We start from the raw sequence: 17,788 nt of genomic DNA on the forward strand, positions 1-17,788 counted from the left end.
CAAACCTGGCCATGGACTCGGGTTTGCCTGCGTGTGCCCGATGAGGGCGTACCGGCACTAGGAAGACCGGTCCCGGTGCCGTTAGCGGTGCCTGTTGTGGCACCGGGAGAACAGGTCCCGGTTCCAGGAGTGGAGTTGGTGCCGGGAGGACAAGCCCCGATGCCCGGGGTGGAGCCCGGTCCAGCACTGGAAGAACTGGTCCCGGTGCCGGATGCGGTGCTGACACAGGGCATGGCTGCGTGGCCAAAGTCGGTACCGGTTGCGAGAATAACCCGAAGAAGCTGACATCACCGGCGATGGCGGTACCAGGAAGGCCCACGGGGTCGATACTGGTGCCTGCAATGGTGCCAAAACGTGCATCAGTGCTGAAGAGGCTGATGCTAAAGGGCCTAGTGCCGACGACTGGAATGGCACCCCTGGAAAGCTGCTCAGCGCCAGCGTTGATGATGACAGTGCCGTAGACGTTGCCACAAGGCCAGAGTGATACGGCACCGGTGCAGCCAAGACGAGGTCTGGGAGAGATCCCAGCACCGAGGAGGGTCGAGTCCACTGAGTGAAGCCTGGCGGCCTGCATTGAGACCAGCACCGATAAGTGGCCAGTGCCATCTGGTCATGCCGGTGCGGAAGCGAAGCCGGATCCAACACGGCCTCCGGCGTAGGCAACCTCGATTCTGCTGCCTCAACCAACGACGGAGGGGAGGTAGTGAGGCTAATGAGGTCCTGCGCAACCTAAAAGGTGTCCGGCATGGAGGGGCAGTGCGAGGGTAGTTGTCCTGGACTGGACGGACGTCCCACTTACTTACGCCGCACCATGGTGGATGAGGACGTGTGCACCGCGGTGGAGGCTCTACTTGGACTTGTGGTTCGGAGACCTACCATGAGACGTTCTTGACCTCTTCGGTGCCGGAGAGTGAGACCGGTGCCGGGCCCTCGACTCCGAGGCCTGGCCTCGGGATGGAGCATCTCACGTGGACGATGGTGCACTGTGCACCGCAGAGTGCCCAGCCGGTGCCGGCTGCAAAGCCGCCTCCATGAGGAGAAGTTTTAGATGGAAGTCTCTCTCCCTCTTAGTGCGCGGCTTAAAAGACTTGCAGATCTTACAGGTATCTGTAAAATGGCCCTCACCCAGACACTTCAGACAACTGTCGTGAGGGTCTCCCTTGGGCATGAACTTTGCGCAGACAGTGCACGCCTTAAAGCCTTGCGGCCCTGGTATTCCTCACCCCCGAAGGGGGAGAAGGAAAAAACAAAGAGACACTAACTAATTGAACTACTAAGAACTATCTACAATACTAAGAGAAACGGGAACCATTAACTGACCTAAGAGAGAGACACGCTCCAACGACTGTCACGGGCGGAAAGAAGGAACTGAGGTGGGGCAGCGCCGGCAGGGGTACTTATGCCCCGCCATGGCGGCCTCACTCCAGGGGGCGCCCTGCCAGGGCTATGGGTACTGCTAGGGAAAACGCTCCAGAAGATGCAGTGTGCACCCCTGATTCGAATGGACACGAGCAACCACTCGAAGAAGAACCAATGTGTTAATGGGATGGGAAAAAGCTCTGTTGTGGGGGAATGGGTGGGTGAGCGAGGCTGGTGGCATGTGTAACATGACTGGGGGAACAGTGCTCTCACCGACGAGGAGCAGCTCGGGTCCAGCCCTGCCTGCACTCACCTGGCCCTGGCCTCACACCGAGCAGGTAGAGTAGCAGCAGGCCGGGGCATCGGAAGGAGCAGAGGGACATAGCAGCTGCGCTGCCTGCCATTATCCCAGAAGGCAATTTCTATTAAAACCTTTATTACTGTATAAATTTTTAGTATGTGAAAATCATTTCACCAATCACTGTTTCTGCTCAAATTTTTCATTAGCCTCTCTTAGGCTGTGTCCAGACTCGGGTTTTTTCGGGAAAAGTAGCCTTTTTCCGAAAAAACTTCACCTGCGTCTAGACTGCAGCCGCGTTCTTTCGAAATTAAATCAAAAGAACGCGGCTTTTCTTTCGACGGCGGTAAACCTCATTTCACGAGGAAGAACGCCTTCTTTCGAAAGTGCTTCTTTCGAAAGAAGGCGTTCTTGAATGTAAATAGGGCTTCTTCAAAAGAGAGCATCCAGACTCACTGGGTGCTTTCTTTCGAAAAAGCGGCTTGCTCTTTCGAAAGTTCTGCGTGCAGTCTAGACGCTCTCTTTCGAAAGAGGCTCTTTCGAAAGTATCTTGCAGTCTAGACATAGCCTTAGGCATACTTATAGCATGCCTATTTTGAATTCCTTTATATTTTAAAAAAATTGTCAGTCCACATTTACAAAAAAAGCACACAACCCCAAAATTCCTGCATACGGGCCTGTTGAGACCGTACTTCAAATACTAAGAAACAACATGTTTACTGCCTAAGCACTTGGCTTTATTTTGCAAAAATGACCAATTGTGTACCAATATGTACATGGTGCGCATTGTGATGCTGGGATGGTAAAAGGGTTAACCAACTAAACAAGAGTACTTAACCGGTTAACTGTTTTAACCTAGGTCTCACTGCTTGGCCCACTGGCCCCACTGCAGCCAAGGATGCTCCAGCCTGGTGCAGCTGGCCAGAGCTGGTTAACTGATTAGCACACCAGTAAGCCTCGTGCTTACCGGAATGCCTACCAGTTAACATCCCTATTGTGATATGGGCAAATGTTCATTACAAATTACGCTGGTCTACAATTTTTTAGAAGTCGTCTGCTTCAGAGATAAAATGTGCTATTTATTATGTATTTTGATGTGCTGAACTCAAATATGACAATTAAAACAACTGATTGGCTACTGTTTCCAAGATATGTAAGTTTTTACATTTTACGTCTATGTATATTGTGTAGATAGGAGAATTTTAATCATAAATTGTAAACTTAGGTCTTTTCATGTGTTTATGGTTGCTTTACATGATAATATTTCACCTGTCCTGTTTATGTAACATTTTAAAAATCAGCAAAAGGGTTATATAAATAAAATTTATTATGAAACAAAAGGCAAAAAACTATTATGCACATAGTTTAGTCCTAATTCAGTGTCTACTCGGCGCTTCTTGGCTTGTCTCTTGTATTCATTAAATGGAGTATCTCTTGTCACTGTCCAGCAATAGTCTGCAAGTATGATGGGCTCCGATTGCCCTGATAGAGTTTCTCCATTGTTGCAATGTCCTGGTGAAATCGCTCGCCGTGCTCGTTGCTCACTGCTCCGCAGTTCGGTGGAAAAAAATCTAGATGAGAGTGCAAAAAATGTATCTTTAGTGACATGTTGCAACCAAGGCTTTTGTATGCCTTGAGGACGTTTTCCACCAACAACCTGTAGTTGTCTGCCTTGTTGTTTCCGAGAAAATTTATTGCCACTAACTGGAAGGCTTTCCATGCTGTCTTTTCCTTGCTACGCAGTGCCTGGTCAAATGCATCATCTTGAAGAAGTTCACAAACCTGAGGACCAACAAAGACACCTTCCTTTATCTTAGCTTCACTTAACCTTGGAAATTTTCCACGGAGGTACTTGAAAGCTGCTTGTGTTTTGTCCATGGCCTTGACAAAGTTCTTCATCAGACCCAGCTTGATGTGTAAGGGTGGTAACAAAATCTTCCTTGATTCAACAAGTGGTGGATGCTGAACACTTTTCCTCCCAGGCTCCAATGACTGTCGGAGTGGCCAATCTATCTTGATGTAGTGGGAATCTCTTGCACGACTATCACATTCGCAGAGAAAACAGCAGTACTTTGTGTATCCAGTCTGCAGACCAAGCAAGAGAGCAACAACCTTCAAATCGCCACAAAGCTGCCACTGATGTTGGTCATAGTTTATGCACCTCAAAAGTTGTTTCATGTTGTCATAGGTTTCCTTCATATGGACTGCATGACCAACTGGAATTGATGGCAAAACATTGCCATTATGCAGCAAAACATCCATAACTTCTAGGAATAACATGATGCAATTCATATCATGTATGACACAATACCAACTTCAGATTGCATCATTCATTGTTTGCCTAAAAAGCAAGTACTGTCCAAACCCAGTCATAGATTTATTCATAGATCCAGTCAAAGATGTATTTTAGTCATTTCTGGTTTAAATTGAGATCCCTTCCCTTTATAACTCACTTATTCTCCGCCATTCGCAAGTCAAGGGTCGTATATACTGACCCAATAGCATATCTTGAAAACTAGAGCCAATCAACAATTTTAAGCATCATTTTCGTTCTCAGTGACCCAGAATTAGTAAAGTTTGACTATATTTATTTCAGAAGCATTTTGGCTGTAGAACAGTGTTACTTCTGAATGCCAATGGAGCTTCCTGACCAGCTATCAGAGACATAAATAACTGCTAGTAAAAACACCAGTTTTACTTTTTTCCATTTAATTTACATCAAAAAATTTAACTATATGAAACATGCAATTAATACACTGCAATGCTACTATATATTTTATACAGGATGACAGCAATAATTCACCTGATGTGTTGGTAAATTCACACTCTGAGGTTTGCAGCACAATAATTTGTATAGCGCTGTCTACAGTGGGAGTTAGGTCAATTTAAGTATGCCCCACTCAGGGATGTGGATTTTTCACGTCCCTGAGTTTCATAGTTAAGCTGATCTAATGTAATGCAGGCCAGGTCAAAGCTTAAATTAAAATAGGTTGGGGCTACTTTTATTTACATCTCATTTCAGCTCCTCATCATGTAAAGGAAAACAATGAAAGTGATTTTGCAGAAAACACTGTCAAATTCACAAAGTAAATCAACTGAAAACTTTCTCTAATCTCTTTTATTTATAGTAGATGTAAGTATTACTTGCAACTACAGTAGGTAAAACAAAAATCAGACAGCAATGTAATTTTTAAATTCTCAGCATCCATTTTATCTTGTTTCTGAAAAACGAAATCTGGAGAAACCAGATGATTTCATTCTCCATTGCACTAAACACTGTGCACTCATTTACACTAGCGCAAAAAGGGGGTAACATTGGAATCAATACCCAAGATTCCACTGCCAGAGGGAGGTCCAAGTATCAGATACAACATATCCATTAGGGAGTGAACTATAAAATCTCAAACATTTTGCAGTTTTATTATCCAGAACATTTATTTAAAGAAAGATATACATGGAAATGCATAAAGATAAACAGTCCAATTGAAAGGCAAAAGTCAGAGAAAAGAATGCTTTCCACCTTTGGATCTCAGTTTGGAAATATATTTAAGCACCTATTTAATGCTGAGCACTGCCTATGTGCTTAAACGTTAGACATGTGCTTTCCTGAATTTGACCTCTGGAACACATAATGATGCTATGTGTTCTCTTTCATAGCAAATAAACCTATGGAAAGCAGTTTATGCAACATGATAACGAATGTAGTTTCCAGAGACCAAATTGCTTCCTGACATAGGGGGTGGTGGGAACAAGCTCTTCCCTTATTACTTTCATATTTTACATAGGTATAATCAGTCATAAATTTGGACTGATTATAGTTATACTATATATATTATACACATACACATGCACAAATATAATTATATATTTATGTTATTTTTAACTAGAGTAGGTCAAGAATGGGAAATACCATTTCATAAAAATTTCATTAAGAACTTGAATAACATTTTCAATAAAATGTAAATATTTAAAAAATTTCAACCAGCTCTACTTGTTAATAGGTTTCCACTCAGTCTACAGGTTGAACCTCTCTAGTATGGCACCCTCATGTTGGCTGTAACTGACGTTCTTCAAGAACAGCGTTCATGGGGGTGCTCCACAGCAGGTGTCAGTGCATCCCAGAGCCGCAAAGCAGATTCTTCCAAGCAGTGCATTGGGGCCTTGCATGCGCAGCACATGAGGTGCAAGGCACTGTCTGGCACTACCACACATGCACAGCCACCCTCCCTTCAGTTCCTTCTGTATCCAGAAAAAGAAGTTACTCACCCTGTAAAGTAATGATTGTTCTTCAAGATGTGCCTCGTGGGTGCTCCACTCTAGGTGTTGGGTCCTATCCCGGCACCGCGGCTCAGAGAATTCTCATAGCCGTGCTCCACCAGCCCGCGCATCCGCGGCTCCTCCAAAGCGCCGTTCACGCCTTTGATCAGCTGCGCACGGGTTAGCAACCATCAGCTCCTCTCACCCGCTCATCTGAAAGAGAAAAGAAACAAATCCGGATCGGGGAGGAAGGGCGGGTCGTGGAGCACCCACGGGGCACATCTCGAAGAACAATTGTTACTTCACAGGGTGAGTAACTTCTTTTTCTTCTTCGAGTGGTCCCGTGGGTGCTCCACTCTAGGGGTGTCTAGACTACAGGGTTTTGTCAATAAAAGTGGACTTTTGTCAACAAAACTATACCTGCGTCTACACTGCCACTGAGTTCTGTCGACATAACGTCGACAGAACTCAGCAGTTTTATCGACAGGTGTAAACCTCATTCTACGAGGAATAACGCCTTTTGTCGACAGAAGGCGTTATTGCATCTATGCTGACCTTTGCGTCTACACTCTCATGTCGACAAAGCAGCTTGCTTTGTCAACAGAACCGTAAGTAGTCAAGATGCTCTTTGTCGACAGAAGCTTTGTCCACAGTATCTGTCAACAAAACTTCTGTCGACAAAAGCCTGTAGTCTAGACGTACCCTAGGTGACTCCGAAGCAGTACCCAAAAAGAGTCCAGAGCACTCCAGAATTAAAATTTATGATCACGATTAAGTACTGCCGTAGCCACTGAGCAGTCCGAAGCAAGATGCTCAGCTATAGCATAATGTTTCATAAAGGTGACATTAGAGGACCATGTCGCTGCCCTGCAAATGTCACAAAATGGAACTCCCCTCAGGAAGGCTGTAGTAGTGGAAACCGCTCTGGTGGAATGAGCCTTTGGAGGACACAGTAGAGGTTTTCCCCATACAGAGTGACACATAAATATGCATGAAACTATCAGTCTCAAGATATGCTGAGAGGTCAGTGGTTGGCCTCTAGAGCAGTCTGCCAATGATACTATTAAATGGTCCGGTTTCCTAAAGTCCCGTGTTCTGTCAATGTAGAATGCCAAGGTTCTCCTTACGTCCATTGCATGCAGTGTCGCTTCTTGCATTGAGGTATGGGGTTTAGAAAAGAAGCATGGTAGAACCACTGGTTCGTTGATGTGAAAATCAGAAGAGACCTTTGGAATAAATGCTGGGTGAGCTCTCAACATCACTGAGTCTTTAGAAAAAACTGTATAAGGAGACGAAGCCATGAAAGCTGCTATCTCACTTACTCTATGAGCTGAGGTAAGGGCTAGGAGAAACAAAAGCTTGATGGTAAGTATGTGTAACAGAACCGTGGCTAGAGGCTCAAAGGGAAGATGAGATAAAGTGTCCAATACTAGATCCAGATTCCATGAAGGTGGAGGGGGTTTCCGGGGTGGATTAAGGTTTGAGAGCCCCTTTAGGAACCTTTTTGTAGTGGGACGGACAAATAGAGAAAAGGACTCGTCCATATGATGAAAGGCATTAATCGCTGCCAAGTACACTTGTAGGGAAGCTACTGCCAGCTCATTGTCATGGAGCTGTAAAATGTACTCCAATATACGAGGTAAGGTTGCGGAGCAGGGATCTAGATTGTTGACCGCACACCATGCCTGGAATCTGGACCACTTAGCAGTATACGTTGCTCGTGTAGATTCTTTCCTACTATGCAGCAACACACGCTTGACCCCCTGGGAACAGAATTGTTCAAAACGCTAACCCAACGAGCATCCATGCTGTGAGGTGTAGAATCTCGCGTCTCGGATGATGCAGGGATCCGTTGTTCTGGGTCAAGAGATTTGGGAGAAGAGGTAGGGAGTACGGTGCTCTTATCGACATCTGGTGGAGCATTGAGAACCAAGGTTGACGAGCCCACGCAGGGGCTATAAGAATTACTTGAACCCCATCTATGTTGATTTTCTCGAGAATCTTGGGTATTAGAACCACTGAGGGAAAAACATACAACAGCGAGCTTCCCCAATGGAGAAGGAAGGCGTCTCCTAGTGAATAACGTCCTATTCCGGCTCTTGAACAATAGGTGGGGCATTTCATGTTGTTTTCCGTCGCAAGCAAGTCTATTGTCGGAAACCCCCACCGAGCAAATATATGGCTCAAAACATGCATGCGGATTTCCCACTCGTGGTCGTGAGGGAAATGCCTGCTGAGTGAGTCCGCTATCAAGTTGTCAACACCCGGGAGGTAGGATGCTATTAAAATGGTGTTGTTGTGAATACACCAATTCCATAACCGGATGCTCTCCACACACAGAGAACGAGATCGGGTGCCTCCCTGCCTGTTGATATAAAACATGGTTGCCATGTTGTCCATCATGATTCTGGTAGTTGTATTCCATATATGGGACTGAAAATGCTTGCAAGCATGTCGTACCGCCCGTAACTTGAGCACATTGATATGTAACATCATTTCTTGAGTTGACCAGCAACCTTAAATCGTCAGGTTGTCCATGTGCACTCCCCCAGCCCGTAAGGGAGGCATCTGTGGTTATTTGCCTTGTAGGTTGTAAGCGATGAAATGGGATGCCTGAGAGAAGATTGCTCGGCTTGGCCCACCACTGAAGGGACACTCGTACATGTTGTGGTACCACCACCGGTCTGTGAACGCTGTATTTTGCTGGACTGTAAATCATGGCCAACCAATGATGGAGGCAGTGAAAACGTAACCTTGAGTTCCGCACCACGATGGTGGAAGCCCATTACATGTGGCCCATCAGTTGTAAACAGATGCGTGTGGGAATGGTTAGAGCATGGGTCACGGTATGTACAAGGTCTTGGATCGCCACAAAACATTCCGTCAGTAGGTATGCCCGTGCCACGGTTGAGTTGAGCCGTGCACCTATAAAAACCATATCTTGAGATGGAATCAATGATGAGTTTTTTACATTTATGAGAAGGCCCAGGGACGCAAACTCGTTGGATACTGCCTGCACCATATGACATGCCTCCATATATGTTGTGCCCCTGACAAGACAATCTTCTAAATAAGGGAATATTGTCCCTCCCGTCCTGCGCAAATGGGCTGCCACTACTGCTAGGGTTTTGGTGAAAACCCTGGGGGCACACGCTAGTCCGAATGGTAGAACCCTGTATTGAAAATGTTCGTTCCCCAATTGGAATCGAAGAAAACGTCTGTGAGCCACGTGAATAGCGACGTGGAAGTAAGCGTCCTGCAGGTCAAGGACTGCAAGCCACTCTCCTTTGTTTAATGATGGAATGATAGTTGCTAAGGTCACTATCTTGAATCGGTGTTTTCGAAGGTGGTGATTTAACTTTCGAAGGTCTAAGATGGGGCTCCAGCTTCCCGATTTCTTTGGAGAGAGAAAATATCAGGAGTAAAAACCTTTTCCCCAAAACTGCTTGGGTACTCTCTCTATTGCCCTGATCGCGAGCAAGCGAAGATTGATTGGCTGAACAATTTTGCTGGGACTGTTTCCACTGAGGACGTTGTCTAGGGTGCTGGTTCTCTGAAATACGTGTCTGTTGTCTGGGAAAATTGAAATCATATCTTCACTGATAAGGGTAATAATGCCTACACTTAAAGGAGGGCATGTACACCCCCAGTGTACGTAGGATGGTGCGAGAATCTTTGCCCCAATGGAGGACTTCATCGGTGTTTGCTGCAAAAAGCTTAAGCTTATCAAAAGGCAGATCCTCAACCTTGCTTTGTAGCTCCTTTGATGCTCCTGCAGACGAAAGCCATGACGATCTCCTCATTGCAATAGCCGTAGCTGTGGTTCGCGCTGCTGTCAGCCACATCCATTGCAATCTGCAATGCACTGCTACATGCTGCGTATCCTTCCTATACTATTGCTTTTAGTAGTGGTTTCTTATTGTCTGGAAGATGATGTAATAACTCCACTAGTTTCGAATAATTATCAAAATTGTGGTTTGATAAATGGGCCAAGTAGTTGCGATGTGTAATAGGAGTGTGGCTGAAGAATAGACCTTCCTACCAAATATATTTAATTTTTTATTGTCTTTATCGGGGAGTCCACTTTTGTACTGCGGTGCTTTAGCCTTTCGCTGTTCTGCGTCAACTACTAACGAATTAGGCTGAGGGTGATTGAATAGAAAATCCAACCCCTTTGCCAGCACAAAGTATTTCCTATCGGCCTTCTTACTTGTAGGAGTAGCCGATGTTGTCTTCTGCCATATCTCATCCACCACTTCCATGATCGCTTCGTCAATCGGTAAGGCGATCCTTGCACGCTGTTGCGGACAGAGATTCTTTAAGAGGCAGTGCTTTTTAACCGTAACATCTGCCAGCTGTATTTCTTGCGTGCTGTTAGCCAACGGTCAGGGCAGTGTGTGTGTGTGTTACAGAGAAAAGGTTTATGCTCCAGGCAAGCAAAGATGGATGTTACAGGCGGGGTTCCTGTCTGGCTACACCCTGCCTGCTACTCATTTAAACAGATCTTGGAATTGTTTTAGGTCATCCGGTGGAGATAATTCACCTGGGCATATTGCCTCATCTGGTGATGAAGATACACAGTCCGCCGAAGAAGTTTCTGGCTTGGGGTCCTCTGCTTCAGACAGCTGTCCCTCTTCCGGCTCGGACTGGTCTTGTTGGATAGTTGGACTCATTGATGGAGGAGGTGAGTTTAACTGTTGCAGTTGTTGAGGTAAGTATGGCACAGTTGGTGATCGGCAGTTGCAGGAAGATCTCTTATGCGATGACAACACATGTTCACAGTGGGGACGATCGTCGTACGAGCGACAGTAGTGCCCATACTAGCGCTCAGAACGTGACGGGGAAGAATGATGTGACAAGGCGTGCACTACTGTGTTGGATGTAATAGACGCATCGTGGAGAGCGTCTAGAGGACCCGTACCAAGATGACCGTCCGGGTGAGAGAGATCGTGAGCGGGACCGGCGCGCTTCTAAATATACTGTGTCTCTGTAATTGCGCCGTCTGTATGTGACATAGACCAGAGAGACACTATAATCACAATACTGTGTATGCCTTGGTGGCGATGGAGATGGTCCTGGTGAGAAAACTGGGGAGGCAGACCTCTCCTCTACATGAGTTTTTGACATTGCTTTCCTAGGCATTGAGGCACTGTCAGTTTCCATGGCAACTGGAGAGCTCTGCACTGAGTGAAAGCAGAACGGTGCTGGGGAGATCAGCTGTAGCTGCTCTGCTGTCGGTGCTGGCAGAATGCCCGGTGCCAACGTTGCTAAAATTGCTGGTGGTGCCTTGTCAAGGACCTGCACCCGAGTCCAGTGCCGTTGAAGATAGTGGTCCTGAAGCTGGTACCGCCACAAGTGATGCCGCTGGAGTCTGCACCGCTGAAGCCGGCGCCGCTAAAACCGGCGTCGGCTGGCTTGTCAGTTGCAGCGTTCGCGCTGTACTGCGAGCTGGGGAGGCTGAAGTTGGTGCCAACTCGCTTGTCAGTTGCAGAGCTGGAGCCGATGTCGGCACCAAAGCAGCCCGAGCCCTCAGCATTTGCGATTCCCTGGCGCCGGGGCCAGTAGAGTGTCGGGACGTCGCAGGGGTCACTTTGGAGGCTGCCGAAGCTCTTGAGGCTGCCAGGGGGAGGGAGTGCATCAGGGACGGCTTCACCCTCTTTGAAATCCCCGGTCCCGGAGAAGCCGCTCTCCATTTATAAACGGAGGTTTTTGCGATGGCTGAGGGAGGTATCAGGTCAGGCTGCAGTGCCCTGCCAAAGGATATCATTCGGATCTTTATCTCCCGCTCCTTCTGGGCCCTGGATGTGAGTTTGCAACAGTGGGTGCACTTTTGAGGGACGTGTGATTCGCCCAGGCACCTAATGCAAGCATCATGGCCGTCAGCCGCTGGCATGGCTTCCCAGTAAACTGAGCATTTTTTAAAACTGGGAGACCCCGGCATTGCTAGGAGCTGGTGAGGGTGGCTGGATGCCGACCCTGCTTGATCTCTGTCTTTCGCTCCTTGTCAGTTTCAATTCTTTAGTGCCTAGCCGAAGCGCTTGAAGAAATTGATTTGAAGAGAATTTTTTTTTAACAGAAGATCAGTAGTAACAGTAGAACAGGAACACAACTAACACTAACTTTAACTATTTACAGTGAAGAAAACTAACTAAGATCGTAACTGAGAGAAGAGATATGAGAACACAGGGAGCTCTGACCGCGACCTGAGGCGGTTGAGAGGAACTGACAGTTGCTAGCCCCCGCACGGCTGATCAAAGGCATGAACGGTGCTTTGGAGGACCCACGCATGCGCAGACTGGCGGAGCATGGCTATGAGAATTCTCCAAGCCGCAGCGCCGGGATGGGACCCGACACCTACAGTGGAGCACTCATGGGGCCACTCGAAGAAGAACCAGGACTGGTGGAAGAGATTTTTTTTTTTGTCCAAAATAAAGGAGAGGATGGAAGGGTAGTGGAGCGCCCCGAGGGATGCTCATCTCGAAGAACATCTGGCAAAAGTTTTTTCTGATGTTCCTGTAGTAGCAGCACATATGTTGTTGATGGGAACCTTCCTTAGGTAAGCGACGGAAGTGGCGACCACTTTCGTGGAATGCACACAGACTGAGGTAGGTGGTAGTAAATGATTCAGATTGTAGCACATCGTAATACAGTCAGAGATCCAATGAGATAATCTTGGAGATGATATCTGATGCCTCTTGTTACAGTCTGCAATGGAGACAAAAAGTCGTGGGGATGACCTAGAGGGTTTTGTTCTGAGGAGGAAGAAGGAGAGTGCCCTGCAGATGTCAAGTGTATGCATTTGTGCCTCAAAGTGGTTAGCATGAGGCTTGGGAAAAATACAGGTAAGTGTATTGTTTGATTAAGGTGGAAGGCGGAGTATTTTGTGTAAGAACTTCAGAGGTGTCTGTAGAGAGACTTTGTCCTTAAAAAAGATGGTGAACAGTGGGTCTGCCATTAGGGCAACCATCTCTTGTCCTGACGTGCTTAAAAATGGAGAGTTAAAAGTTGAGAGTACAACAAGGTCTCTCTGATGCCGGTAGCTAATGGTAGGAGTGAAAGGCACCCAGGCTAATGATGTTGCAATTGGCACTGGTGCCTGTGGTATTCTAGGCGCACAGCTTACAGCGTGAGAAGTTGCTGTGGTCAGCAAAGGCAGGGCAGTGTTGTGGTGCCATGGTAACCACTCTCGGCGCGGTGATCTCAGGCGCTATGCTGTTCGGTGCCGTACTCAGTGCTGAGTGCTGTGGGGCAGACACTGAATGGCCTGTAGCCTCTGTACGGCTGCTGTGTGAGGTGTGTCTGGAGCTCGGTCAGCGGCAGAGATGCCCAGCTTATCGTATGTGCTGAGGCATGATTTGTCAGCTTTTGTTGTCTGCCTCTCGTTCAAATGATGACCATGCAACTGCAGATGTGGGAAAGAGGTGGCACATTTCTTTGGGGATATCTTTAGTTTGTCCCCTTTACCATTGGTAATCATCTGAGAGCAAGGTCTGAGGAAGGCTGTTTGCCCCTCTCAATCATGGGCATTTTTAAAAGGGATGTCTCTGTTTATCCACGTTCGCACCTTAAGTTTAACACTGTGTGGGCAGTCCCTTTGAACATGGGAGTCCCCAAGGCAGTTGACACATTTTGCATGGCCATCTGAGGCTGGCATTGCCTCACTGCAGTCTGTGAAACACTTGAACCCCAGTGAGCCCATCATTCTGGGTGGGTGATCTTAAATGGCAGGAGAATCAACTTGGGACAAATGATGGGGGTGGTTTTTTGTTTTGTGAAGAATCTGACAACTATGGAGAGAACCTAGAGTTAACTAATCTACCTATCTACAGAGAACTACTGAGGAATAAAGAGCAATGCGGAGGTCTATCTTGAGCTGGGGATGGTATGAAGGAATTGAAGGGAGGGTGGCTGCGCATGCGCAGAAGTGTTGGATGGCGCCAGGCGCCTCGTGCGACATGCATGCGCAGCCCCAATGCACTTCTAGAAAGAATCCGCTCTGCAGTGCTGGGATGCACCGACACATGCTGTTTAGCACCCTAGGGTTCAGAAGAACCAGAGAATTTGCTGAATGACAGGAAGTCAATTGTCTAGCAGCATTACCAACACTTCAGCTACTTACTGGGTCCTTAGAAGACATCTAGGGTAAATTAGAACTAAATAACAGCACACAACACCGAGAGCCAAGACTAGTGGCTATAAACAAACTTTATGGGACTGTGGGAAACTTGTCCACACTCATGAACACAACTGAGCCTATGGCTGATCCAGCCAACTTAGCCCCAATATGCAAAGAAAACAGGTTGCAAAAGGTTAAGGTTGTGGAGCCATTATCACTTCCTACATCCTAGAAGAAATACAAGAACAAATATTCTGGTAGTCAAGAATGGTCCATTATGGGACAAACCTCATAGGCACAGTAGCAAGGATTAAGTGTATCTGGAAGTGGGCCTCACAGATCTCAGTTTCTTGAGAAAACTTCTTGAAGAGAGTCAGGCTAATTTCAATTGGTCTCATGATCTTGGCCTCAGCCCTGAAAATATAGTCTCCCTCACAGATGTCTTATGATGGATGGATTCTCTGCTTAAGGAAATAAAACTGGGTGGATGTGATTTAAATAAAATGGATTTAAATTATGATTTAAATCAGTAGGTCAAGAAAACTCGATTTAATCATGATTTTCTACACAAAAGAGCATTCTTGTTGGTTGTTATAACCTTAATACATAATCTTCATAACTCAGAGATAGATGTAGGTTTCATTTTTAGAAGGTACACACTATACATTTTTAAACAGTGATTTTAATAACTTTGACTAGTTTTACAGATATATCAGAAAATGAACGATTGGTTATTTCATACACCAAAGGTAATTGAAGCAGAAATTTATGAAGTCATTGGAAGGTGAACTATCTCCAATTCAACAGGTTAATCATTAATATCTGGAGGATTTTCTTGCCATGCTGTATTAGGAGGAGAACATCACCAGACAGACATTTATATTTTTTTTATTTAAATAAAACAACAATCTTATATATTCTGGATTTTTCTTCAACAGCAAGCATATAATATTTTAACAAAACAAGCACATTAATTTTTGAATTAAGTTAAACATTCAAGTTTCTTGAAATCACATTTTGCTTTTGTTAAGATTGATTTAAACAAAAATAGTTAAATGAAAAATTAAAAAAAAATCAAATTGACTATGTCAACCAAATCAACATGAGAAACTTCAAATATTGGCATCTGCAGCTAACTATGTCGTCTTCATCTTCATTATCCTGTTTGTTCATACTCTGGGAAATAAAACAAGCTTTCCTGCTTTTTCAAGTCCCAAATGATTTTTCAATTTGGAATTAATTAGTCCAAAGGAAGAAAATATTCTTTCTACATCTGCAGAAGAAGCTGCTGCAGTTAAAAGTGAAATTATCACTTCAACAGTCTCTTAATCCAAATGCTTAAGTAACTTCCACCAGTTCATTGGTGAGACTTTCTTCAAAACATCATCAGCAAACATATATTTCTTGAATAGTTCACCTTTAGCTCTGAAATTTATTATAGTTGGCATTATGGAGGGATGAATGCTGGATGCCAATGTCATAACTCCTCTTCTTCAGCAGTTAAGGTTTGACCCTGGTACTGAGTATTGAGAATATCTGCAAGCTGGAGATAGTGCTTGTCCCAATCATTTTTTGAAATGCTAGTAATTTAACTGTGTCATTGCATATTTCCCTTTTTAAGATCTCACTCAGTTCCTTCCAAATTTCAACAGCATCAGCAGTAAAACAGCTATTTTCCTGCAATTTTGTTCAAGGTTACAGAAATACTCTTCAGAGCGCTCAGCATGTGTTCAACATTTCTCTTAAGATCAATGTTGAGAACTTTGGCTGTGACAGTGCCATCTATTTTTTCATGATTTTGTTCACAAAGTGCCATCAGATTAGGCCAGTTCTTGATACAGTGCTCAGACCCTACTGAGTTTCATCGCATGTCTTGTGGGAGAGTTAGCTTGGTTCCCCCCAGTTTTATTCAGAACAGCTTCTGCAAATTGGTTATTATTAAAGTATTTTGCAATTTCAACAACATTAGCTTTTATTTCTGGAACAATGAAGTCTTTGGATAGAAGGTGCATCAAATGAGCACTGCAACTGTATGTTATTAGCTTAAGACTCTCTTCAGCCTCTCCTATATGTCTTCTTATCTTGGATACATTTGCAGCATCGTTTGTGACCAAGCTGCATACTAGACATTTGAATTGTTTTCATAGTTTGTTACAGCTTTTACTACTACTTCTTGTAAATATTCTGCTCTGTGTGCATTTCCCAACACATCAGTCATCTCTGTAAGGAAGACATTACCTTCTTCTGTTGTCACACAAGCACATACAACAGGATCATTGTAGACATTGCTCCACCCATCAATTTTACCCTCTAGACTGTTTGCACATTGCTCAATTTCAAACACTTTATCTAGCAATTTGCGTGAAACATCCGCTCTATTGGGTGGACTGTATCCTGCTCTTAATAACTGAACCATGTTAATGAAGTGTGGCCTCTCAATCATACAGAAAGGAGAGTTAGTTGCATAAACAAAGTGGGCAATTATGTCATCAATTACCTCATTTTGTAACCAGATTACAAATTTATCTATGATTGTTTCTGAATGATGGAGAATTTTTTTTCTTTTTCCTACATGTGACATACATGATGTGACTGAAACACTATCATTGGCAAATAGAAAATAATGGTAATCTTGAAGGCAGATAGTCTTCAGTATCCTGTATGTTGAGGATGAATTCTCCTAAACAAAAGAAGTCAATGCAGTTATTTCATTATTACTACCATACTGTTCATTTACTCATTGCATTCGCTAGGTACTACACTTCAAAGGTGAAATTAGCCTAATTCAGCTATTTATTCTTTTATCACAATTGCATACAAATAACTGTACCACAGGATAACAACTATATTTTTTGCTCAAACATGAGAATTCAAAAACAGTCCAGAAGGAAGACAGACAGTCCTTAAGAAAGAAGTATGAAATAAAAGTTTACCAACCTGAAGATCTCGCATATTCAGACACGTTCCTTTCATCATTTTCATCAAAGCTTCCTCCTGAGAAGAATCACTTCTCATCACGTTGTTTCATTCGGGCAACCAGACCTTGCATTTCTTTCTGTACTGTTAGCATTCTGCAGGTATGCTTGTCTTACCCAGATAGAGGAACTTCATTAAAATATTCCCAAATTGGGTCTCTTTTATGGCCTGCTGTCAGAATGGGTTTTCCCTTCTAGTGAGAAAATGGCATGATAGATCTCAAATCAATGAAGGCTATACTCAGAAAGACCTCAAGACTTCTGGAAGATGCTGCTCAAATAGTTTCACTTTTGTTTCTACTGCCTGTCTCATCCTTCTCACATTTATCTTCAGATTTCTTCTCCTTTTCCAGATCTATTCCACCCCCAAAAATCTTCTATTCATTGAACTTTTTGAAACTTTGCACTTTTAGAGAGAGGTCAGCGATTGACTCGGTGTACACACATTTGCAGGACAATAGGGTTGAGGTCTGTTATTTCTCACCTCTGTGTATTATTTATTTAAATAATTTATATGTATATTTATTATGTATTTATGTTTGCTGTTATCAAGCATGTTATCTTTGAAGAAACATGTCCACAGTTTGAGAACTGCAAAACTAAGCATCCCTGATGGTATCTTCAGACTGAGCACTGAGTTTCATTATGTAGATAAAAAGATTAACTTAAACAATCTATACAGAAGCCTCTGGAACCCCATAAGATTGGGTCCCTAATCCATGAACTACTGGAACTCATTAAAAAAATCGTAAACATTACAGGAATATATTGTCTCATACTAGA

The 17,788-nt window shown here is 44.5% G+C and overlaps 1 protein-coding gene across 3 annotated transcripts in view; it reads right to left on the reverse strand.

Annotated features, from left to right (window-relative positions):
• Positions 1 to 17,788, reverse strand: part of BOLL (boule RNA binding protein) — a 117,979-nt gene that overhangs the window by 73,977 nt on the left and 26,214 nt on the right. The window lies entirely within an intron of this gene.

The sequence above is a fragment of the Pelodiscus sinensis genome, chromosome 7 (genome assembly GCF_052426305.1).
Source record: "Pelodiscus sinensis isolate ZL-2025 chromosome 7, ASM5242630v1, whole genome shotgun sequence".
NCBI classification, from domain to species: domain Eukaryota; kingdom Metazoa; phylum Chordata; order Testudines; family Trionychidae; genus Pelodiscus; species Pelodiscus sinensis.